This window comes from Gadus morhua, unplaced genomic scaffold (genome assembly GCF_902167405.1).
Source record: "Gadus morhua unplaced genomic scaffold, gadMor3.0, whole genome shotgun sequence".
NCBI lineage: Eukaryota > Metazoa > Chordata > Actinopteri > Gadiformes > Gadidae > Gadus > Gadus morhua.
The window spans coordinates 57,655-67,102 of NW_021964151.1; the positions used below are offsets into that span (position 1 = coordinate 57,655).

Below are 9,448 nucleotides of genomic sequence, written 5' to 3' on the forward strand. Positions count from 1 at the left end.
GAAAACAACAGATGCGTAGTGACGACTACTCTGTTTGCTTGTGCTTTTGTTACTACATTATACATTCCCACTATGTACTTTTCCGTTCTAATTCACTATTCTGTCAGTTCTAGCGTGTTGTGGGTGCTGGACTGGATGCCTGGACTCTCCTCATGGATAACCGGCCGGAACCCCATCACCATTGTTTTTTATATGTTGTGCATGTATTTACCTGTGTGTCAATTGTGGCGCCCATTGCACTCCTGACCATCCCTGGAAGAAGGGATCCCCTACACTGTGTTTCTTCTCAAGATTTCTTCCATGCTGATTCAAGGGAGTTTTTTCTTGCCCGTGTGGGGGCATGGGTAAAGGGGGGTGTCACAAATATTTGGCCTGTTAAGCCCTTTGAGACTGTAATGGTGATTAAGGGCTATACAAATAAAATTGAATTAAAATTGAATTTCCATGTTGTCAGGGTGTCTCTTTCATTTCAGCTGAGAGCCCTAGCACCCACGGTGCTGAGAGCCCTAGCACCCACGGTGCTGAGAGCCCTAGCACCCTAGGTGCTGAGAGCCCTAGCACCCACGGTGCTGAGAGCCCTAGCACCCACGGTGCTGAGAGCCCTAACACCCACGGTGCTGAGAGCCCACAACAACCCTACATAATGGATTAAACCATTTAACCCCAAAGAGGAAAGATTTTCTCCATATTGAAGTTTGAAATGAATAAGTCTCACATTATGTAATTTAGTCTGAAGAGAGCAAATAATAATCTCCTACTGCTCTTCAAAATGTGTATTTCTTCTCTGTTTTCAAGATGAGAGTCTCTTACCGCCCCACAGTGTGTCGACCAGTTCCTCCTGGTTCATCTCCATCAGGCAGAGCTTTGTGATGTCCACCACTCCCTCTATGGCGCGCCTCCTCTGCTCCTCCTTCTTACCATCCACCTCCTCCTCCTCCACTCTCTGACCCTCTGAGCATTGTGGTTTATCTGAGAAGACGACCCTCCAGAGCTTCTTCAGCTCCTTGTCTAGGAAAGCGTGTGCGTTCTCCTCAGCCCTCTGGAACAGAACAAACATCAAAACATCAACTTTACTCTGAACTAACAGAGGACATCAGAAGCATCTGTCCTGGATTCACGTCCCGCTGGACAAGAGATGCTTTCTAATGGTCATGGAGAGCTGAAGTCAAACGTCTTGGTGGACATTTACACACCTTGATCAGCTCTGTTTGATGCTGCTGTAGCGACTGAGCACTGGTAACCTCTGACCTCTGCTGGTGTCTGTGCGGAACACAAACACACACACACACACAAAAGCACAAACACAATTATATTTCCCCAGACTTGCAGATATCAGTATCAGTAGAGACTGATAACAACCAACTGGTCTGTTTTCATCGTCTGTTTGAAACCCCTACCTCTCCTCTCTGGAGGGGCGTCCATCTTTAAATTGATATGGTGTATCCATAGAGTGGTCACTCTTCATGGAGACACAGCTGGGTCCAGGGGGGTCTGCTTTCTGCTGCTGCTCTGGGCTTCAACACACACACGCACACACACAGACACACAGACACAGACACAGACACACACACACACACACACACACACACACACACACACACAGACACACACACACACACAGACACACACACACACACACACAAACTTTAATTTTTCCTGACTTCAGAAACATCAGTACCAGTGAAGTCTGATAACAAGAGCCTGCTCACTCCTGCTGGACTCTTCGAGAAAAACAAAACAAGGATTTATGGACGTTTGATAGAAGCTGTATCTTTATGATCTTTGATATTCCTCACCTCTTCTCAATAGACTGATTTCCATCTTTAAAGTTAACAGGTTGTTCCATAGAGCTATCACTCTTCATGGAGACACAGCTGGGTCCAGGGGAGTCTGCTCTCTCCTGCTGGACTCTTCTAGAAAAACAAGAACCAGGATTAATGGATGTTTGATAGAAGCTGTATCTTTAGGATCTTTGATGAATCCTCACCTCTTCTCAATAGACTGATTTCCATCTTTAAAGTTAACAGGTTGTGCCATAGAGCTGTCACTCTTCATGGAGACACAGCTGGGTCCAGGGGAGTCTGCTCTTCTAGAAAAACAAGAACCAGGATTAATGGATGTTTGATAGAAGCTGTATCTTTAGGATCTTTGATGAATCCTCACCTCTTCTCAATAGACTGATTTCCATCTTTAAAGTTAACAGGTTGTTCCATAGAGCTGTCACTCTTCATGGAGACACAGCTGGGTCCAGGGGAGTCTGCTCTCTGCTGCTGGACTCTTTTGAAAAACACAAATTCTCTTTGGTCAAACAATGGCTTGTGTTCCTTTAATAAGAACGAAGAGCTTCTTAATCCATTATTTTAGGGCCGGGAGGGACAAATGCAGACCGATGTGTTTTATATTTGAGTGACGGGCTATATCGTGTTAGAAATAACATTAATTATGATAAAAAATAAGGTTGAAGGCTCCGTAGCCTCTGTTTTAATAATCATATGGTTTAATAAACTATAAGACTTATAAGACAAGAGGTCAAACCCCCGGGTTTCTCAACGTTGAACAGGCCCATAAGGAAGACCGCTAGTCCTAACTTACTGAACCTTTACTCCACTACTAACTCATTGATTCCAACAAAGTCATCAATCTTGCAGCATTTGGTTAAAAAGGACGACAAAAAAGCATGCAAAGTGTAGAGTAAGTTTGTTGGCAGATCAGCTAAAATGATAAGGCATGAGTACTTTTTTCTTAATATTTCTGTGATTCTTCATCCCCCTTCGTGTTTAACGCTCGCTAGTCTTTGAGTGGGAACACATCAGAATTGGCTTCTTGTCACGAATCCCAGCAGCATCCAGTGGGCCCCGTTATATTACACACAGATAAAAGCTATAATCAATTCTACGGTGGTGTCGTCTATAAAGGACGCTGCCCGACGCTCCGTGGCTCGTCCGCTGTCTGCTTCATATTGAAGCTCTGCCCTAATCGAGTCGACTCGGACCGAGAGGGGGTCTGAAACCCACTGCCCTTCTCCAAACAGCCCTTATGTGATATTGAGGCTAGCAGGTAGAGTACAACGCACTGCGGTAGATTCTGTTGATCTAGAGATAACGTGCACATTGTTTTATTATCATCTTTTCACCATCGACCAATCGATTGGTCGGAGAGTTGGTTGAATTTAAGACTACAGCCCAAATCATCATCTCTAATCACTACTTACCTTTTCTCAATAGACTGATTTCCATCTTTAAAGTTATGAGGTTGTTCCATAGAGCTGTCACTCTTCATGGAGACACAGCTGGGTCCAGGGGAGTCTGCTCTCTGCTGCTGCTCTGGGCTTCAACACACACACACACACACACACACACACACACACACACACACACACACACACACACACACACACACACACACACACACACACACACACACACACACACACACCTTTTCCTCAGACTAATGATGGAGTCATGATGCATCACTGCTGAGCTCTGAGATGAACAACAGTCACAGACAGAGAGATCCTCTTCTTACCTCTTAGCTTTGCTCCGGCGGCCATGTTCCCCAGACAGAGTGGTCTTAGAGGTAGGACCCTCCTCCTCTCTCTCCTCATCCATAGTAGACTCGAGACCTGGACACAAACACAACTCATCCATCACTTCATTTGCCTTTTGAACTTTAGCTGTTTATTGAGAGAGAAGATCATTGTGACTGCGTCACACTAAATCATTATGGACATCATAGACCATCAATATGAATCCCACAACATAACCACACTGCCCTCACTACAGTACAGATGTGTACAGCAGATGACAGATGAATAATTAAACACCTTGGAGACTGTAACTTGCTTAAACTACAATACAAAAAAGATAAACAATAGACTTAAAAAAAAATGCATTGCGGTACAATTAAAAGTAAACAACGTTACTTTCATTTGTGTCGAGTACAGTGTTATATTTTTATATGTAAGGCTATATATTGAGATCGCAGTGTGCGAAATACCCGTCAATATTAGGGATGTACTCATCCCCAGATTGTTTGCGCAACATCAATCTAAATGTTCTCAATATGCAGTAGGCCTAGGCCATAACATTACAATATTTCATGGATGCAAGCCAAGAAAAACAGTCTATATCTATAGCCTACATGACAACACCCCCACACACGCACGCACGCACGCACACGCACACACACACACACACACACACACACACACACACACACACACACACACACACACACACACACACTGCATTGGGTACATTTGTTGGGATGTACGTTATTTTATAACAGGGAGGGGCAAAGTTGTGCATTACAATGCAAACACAAGAAAAATTGGCCCCATTCTGGCGCGCTCAGAAGAGCAATGAACTGAATAAATGCCAGGTATATAGCATATCGGAGACGTGCACACAATCAGTGCACTTGCAAATGAGAGCCTGCAGTATGTCCGATCTTGTGACATTATTTAACCATCCATCAACAGCTCATACGATCAGACAGATACATCATTGAACACATACACAAAGAAGCCCACAACAAGCCAAACACAACCAAGGCAGGTGCGCTCTCTCTTGCACAATCACACAATCACTGCAACTACTCCAACCCCAAGGCTAGTCTGTATCACTAAGACCACAACCAACCACAAGGCTTACCTATGCACAACAATCAGTTATTTACATTGCGTCCATCTTCTGTTTGGCGCACATCATGGCTAATTGAATAGGGTTAGGACAGGACAAAAACATTGGTCTCTTTCAAAGGTATATTTTTTGATTTGTACAGCAGGATCACATGTCACGTCAATTGGTTCTGCTACACATCAAATATACACAAATATACACAAATAATTTAATTATAACATCACATTTACATTACGGAGCAACATACCTGAAAGACAGGACAAACACATTGGTCTCTTTCAAAGGAAGGCCTATATTTATGATTTGTACAGCAGGATCTGCACAAGTAAAACAAAACACTTGTGTTGTTAGCGGACATCCAAAATAGCTAACCAGTAACATGTGGTCAAACTAAAAATGTGAATAAACTCCCAACAAACTATAAAAACAATAATAACATATCAATTATACAATATACAATGATCTAATATGTCGAGGTTCATAACATAAACATACATTCTCGATCTTAAACTCTATTTACAATGTGAACTTACCACATGTCACGTCAACTGGTTCTGACTAGCAACGGCCGCACACACACCTAAGGCGGATGCAGATCTGCAATACCCAATCACACCAGCAGATGGCTCTAAAACACCAACAACTGCTCTATCATTAGCGAAACTCATGATAACTAAGAACAGTTTTCCATATCTGTTACACAGGACTGTCTGGCTCCGCTTGGCACAAAAACAAAAAAAACATTTGCGAACACTTTGTTTTGAACTCTGAATACTGCACATGGTGAGCTTAAAAACATTTAAGTGACCATAAATGAGATGGCCTAAAACGGAATACAAATGAATTATTTTAGGAAATAGGCTTTCAGGATCAATTCAGATGTTAAACTGTTCTGTACTGCTTCGAAAATATTTTTTATGAAGCTTGTTTATATGCTATTTCCCATGATGATAAATTAACATTTAATTGCAGTGAGTTGTGAAGATTCTACAAATAAATACTCAATCCGCTTAATCAGAATACTCATATGCCACGATGATAAATTAACATTTCATTGCTGTGAGTTGTGAAGATTCTACAAATAAATATTAAATCCGCTGAATCAGAACACAGAAATCTTTAGTGATGGATTCTAACTGCCCTCACTGAAGTACTGAACAATAAGTACAACTTGGAGGTACTTGTATTTCACTTGAGTATTTAATTAAACCGATTATCTTGAAAATACATTTGTGTCTAATAAAGTGTTATATTTGTATATGTTAGGCTATATATTGAGATGGCAGTGTGTGAAATGCCCGTCAATATTTGGGGTTTTCCTCATCCCCAGATTGTTGCGCAACACCGATCTAAATATTCTCAATATGCCATAACATTACAATATTTCATGGATTCAAGCCAAGACAATCAGTCTATATATATCTATAGCCTACATAACAACACACACACAAACATACACACACACGCACGCACACACTTAACATGTATTGATAATCTGAAATATAGTATTCGTAAAGCAACACTGTTAGGAGCCTGCATTGACTAAAGTTGTTTGGATGCGTGTTGTTTTAAAACAAGGAGAGGCAAAGTTGTGCATTACAATGCAAACACGACAATAATTGGCACCAATCTGGTTCACTTAAAAGAGCAATAAACTGAATAAATGTCTGGTATATAGCCTATCAGATATGGGCACAGCTTCAGTGCACTTCATAATGAGAGCCTGCAGTACGACCGATCGTGACATTATTTAAACATCCATCTACAGCCAATACCACCAGACAGATACATAATTGAACACATACACAAAGCCCACAACAAGCCAAACATCAGCACGGCAGGTGGCAGTGCAAGGACGCTAAGGACGGTCAGTGGAGCCCCGACCCACGTCACCTCGTCTCCCAGTCAGGGGGTGGATCTAGATGCTTTTGTGATGACTTTCCTGCAAAAGTCACATTCATGTGTGTGTTTGTGTGTCAATGTCTGTGTATGTGTGCGTTAATGTCTGTGTGCGTGTTTGCGTGTTTGCGTGTGTGTGTGTGTGTGTGTGTGTGTGTGTGAATGTGTGTGTGTGTGTAGGAATGTACATCTGGAAGCTACTCTGTCCCCGCGTGGCTTAAGGCCTCCGCTGGAAAAAAACACTATCGCTGGGGTGGTCTTCAAGGTCAGGACCCCCCAACACACACACACACACACACACACACACACACACACACACACACACCCTTACCAATAAAACATCCACAAGCACATAAGATACGATCAACTTTATGAATCCCACACGGGGGAATCACTTGTTATTGCAGCTCAAGAGTCAAAAGTACAGCGAAAGAGAGATTAGGGAAAAATACATATTCAAAGAGATATGTATAATAAAATATGTGTTTCTCTCCGTCTCTCTATATGTGTCTCTCTATATGTGTCTGTCTGTCTGTCTGTCTGTCTGTCTGTCTGTCTGTCTGTCTGTCTGTCTGTCTGTCTGTCTGTCTGTCTGTCTGTCTGTCTGTCTGTCTCGCTGTCTCGCTGTGTGTGTGTGTGTGTGTGTGGATCTTGAGGCTAGTCTGTCCCCGCGTGGCTTCAGGCCTCCAACCGCAAGAAAGATGGGAACCACTATCGCTGGGATGGTCATCAAGGTCAGGACCCCCCAACACACACACACACACACACACACACACACACACAAGAACACACGGTGTGTTCACGTGTGTTTGTGTGTGCGTGCGTGTTTTACATACACACACACACACACACACACACACACACACACACACACACACACACACACACACACACACACACACACACACACACACACACACACACACACACACACACACACACACACACAGGGAATGTTTGAATCCAAACCATTTTCCATTGGAACCCAATGTGAGTTCTGTTCCGTTCCTGGACCAGAGGTTCCATATAAAAACGCCCTCAACACAGTGAAACTAGTTATTGATGTTCTGACCCATATTCCTTTATTCAGACAGGTTGTCTCTCTGAGAACAATATCTCTTTTACAGCAGGAACCTGGAAACAATCAACCTGTACTGGTAACCGATTCATTTAGAATATAATAATAAAGTGAGAATATATGACCAATAATCTTAAGAAAACATGACATTTAGCAAACTTTACCTTAGCTTCTCTGTGGTGAAAGGTGTGCTGTCCCGTGTTGTATGAAAATATAAAAGCACAAAAGGATGGAAAGTAAGATCAGTTGAAGGAAGAGATTCAGGTGTTCGCCAAAACACAAAGTAAGTGTTCAGAACGGAGACAGAACGTGAACACGGTTCTAAAGGTTCTGAGTACAGATTGAGCTGCTGGGCTCCTCAGTGAGGACAGATGGAATGAGGAAGGAGGCTTTGAACGACAGCTGACTACACCTGGAACCTTTATGATGGTCAGGGCTGGGCTTCACCAGAACACACCCATAACTGTATCAAGACAGAGCAAAGGTTTGAGGAGGTCCATATAAAGCTATAAAACCACCATGACCCAGTCACGATGGTGGAGGTTAAAACAGTGGAACTAAAGTCACGTCAAGGGTATTAAGTTCTGCTGTACTTTGTATCGTCTGCAGTGATAGCATGGGACTCCCAACGTATCAAAATACAATCGGATAAAAAGCTAAGGAAAGACATTTATCACTTTGAAGGAGAAGAAAAGGATTACAGACTTTTAAAAGTCAGGAAACAGACAAGACAACAAACCAAAGAAACATAGAAAAGAGATCTTATCCACGCTGTCAGAAACACCTCACATCAAACAGATCTGTAGCTGAGTTAGAGCTGTCATTAATCAATCATTAACTAACTAAAGAGGATTACTGGTTTACCTGTACGACACACACACACACACACTCACACACACACACACACACACACATACACACACACACACATTTTTACCAATAAAACATCCACAAGCAGATAAGATACGATCAACTTTATGAATCCCACACGGGGAATCAATTGTTATTGCAGCTCAAGAGTCAAAAGTACAGCGAAAGAGAGATTAGGGAAGAATACGAAATAAATGTACAAATGAAATATGCCTTTCTCTCCGTCTCTCTCTCTCTCTCTCTCTCTCTCTCTCTCTCTCTCTCTCTCTCTCTCTCTCTCTCTCTCTCTCTCTCAGTTTGGCAATAATAATACAGGTATAATGCTATAGGAGATATGACTAATAATACTACCACTGCCAGTGATAGAGCTAGTGTTTTGATATAACGATGGTTAACTTGAATGTGAATGTGAGTTTGTATTCTGTCTGGCACCTCCCATAGCTCAGCTCTGCTATTGCAGGACCTCTGTCATAATTAAGGGATGGAATCCACCTGAGTGTGACACAAATCAGAGTGAGTCAGGGAAACTGAACAGTTCTATTTTTATCTCACGGTTTTTGTCAACAAAGGTTTGTTTAAAGGTATATTGTAATTTAGTTACTGGAAATATCATGTTTAACCTGTAAAACAGAGGACAAATCACTTTGTTTGAAGCTTTGTTTGATAAAGCATTTTAGTTTATCTTTGATCAGCGATTGCTTTGTTTTGGTTTTTTAATTTGCGTCCTCTAACTCGCTCCTATAGTGGCTTTTTAATCTGGGCAAAAGGCCTCTATAGAGAGAGAGAGAGAGAGAGAGAGAGAGAGAGAAAATGAAAGAGGAGAGACAGAAAGAGAGAGAAAGAGAGAGAGAGAGAGAGAGAGAGAGAGAGAGAGAGAGAGAGGGGCCCATGAACCAAGATTTTATTAAATGGGACAAACATGAAATTGAAACTCTTCTAGAGAATAGACCAAATAATGCAC

General features: G+C 42.1%; 1 long non-coding RNA gene across 2 annotated transcripts; it reads right to left on the bottom strand.

The window, feature by feature from the left end:
* Positions 1 to 1,457: 1,457 nt before the first annotated feature.
* LOC115539378 (uncharacterized) lies at positions 1,458 to 8,343 on the bottom strand. 2 transcript variants are annotated; one of them, XR_003975861.1, is made up of 5 exons: positions 7,782 to 8,343; positions 3,526 to 3,622; positions 3,212 to 3,328; positions 1,797 to 1,910; positions 1,458 to 1,514 (listed from the first exon to the last, which is right to left on the bottom strand). It is a non-coding gene; the product is annotated as an uncharacterized LOC115539378 (long non-coding RNA). The 2 variants fall into 2 exon arrangements; XR_003975860.1 differs by having other exon boundaries at positions 1,797 to 1,913; positions 7,782 to 8,342.
* Between the last annotated feature and the right edge of the window lie 1,105 nt (positions 8,344 to 9,448).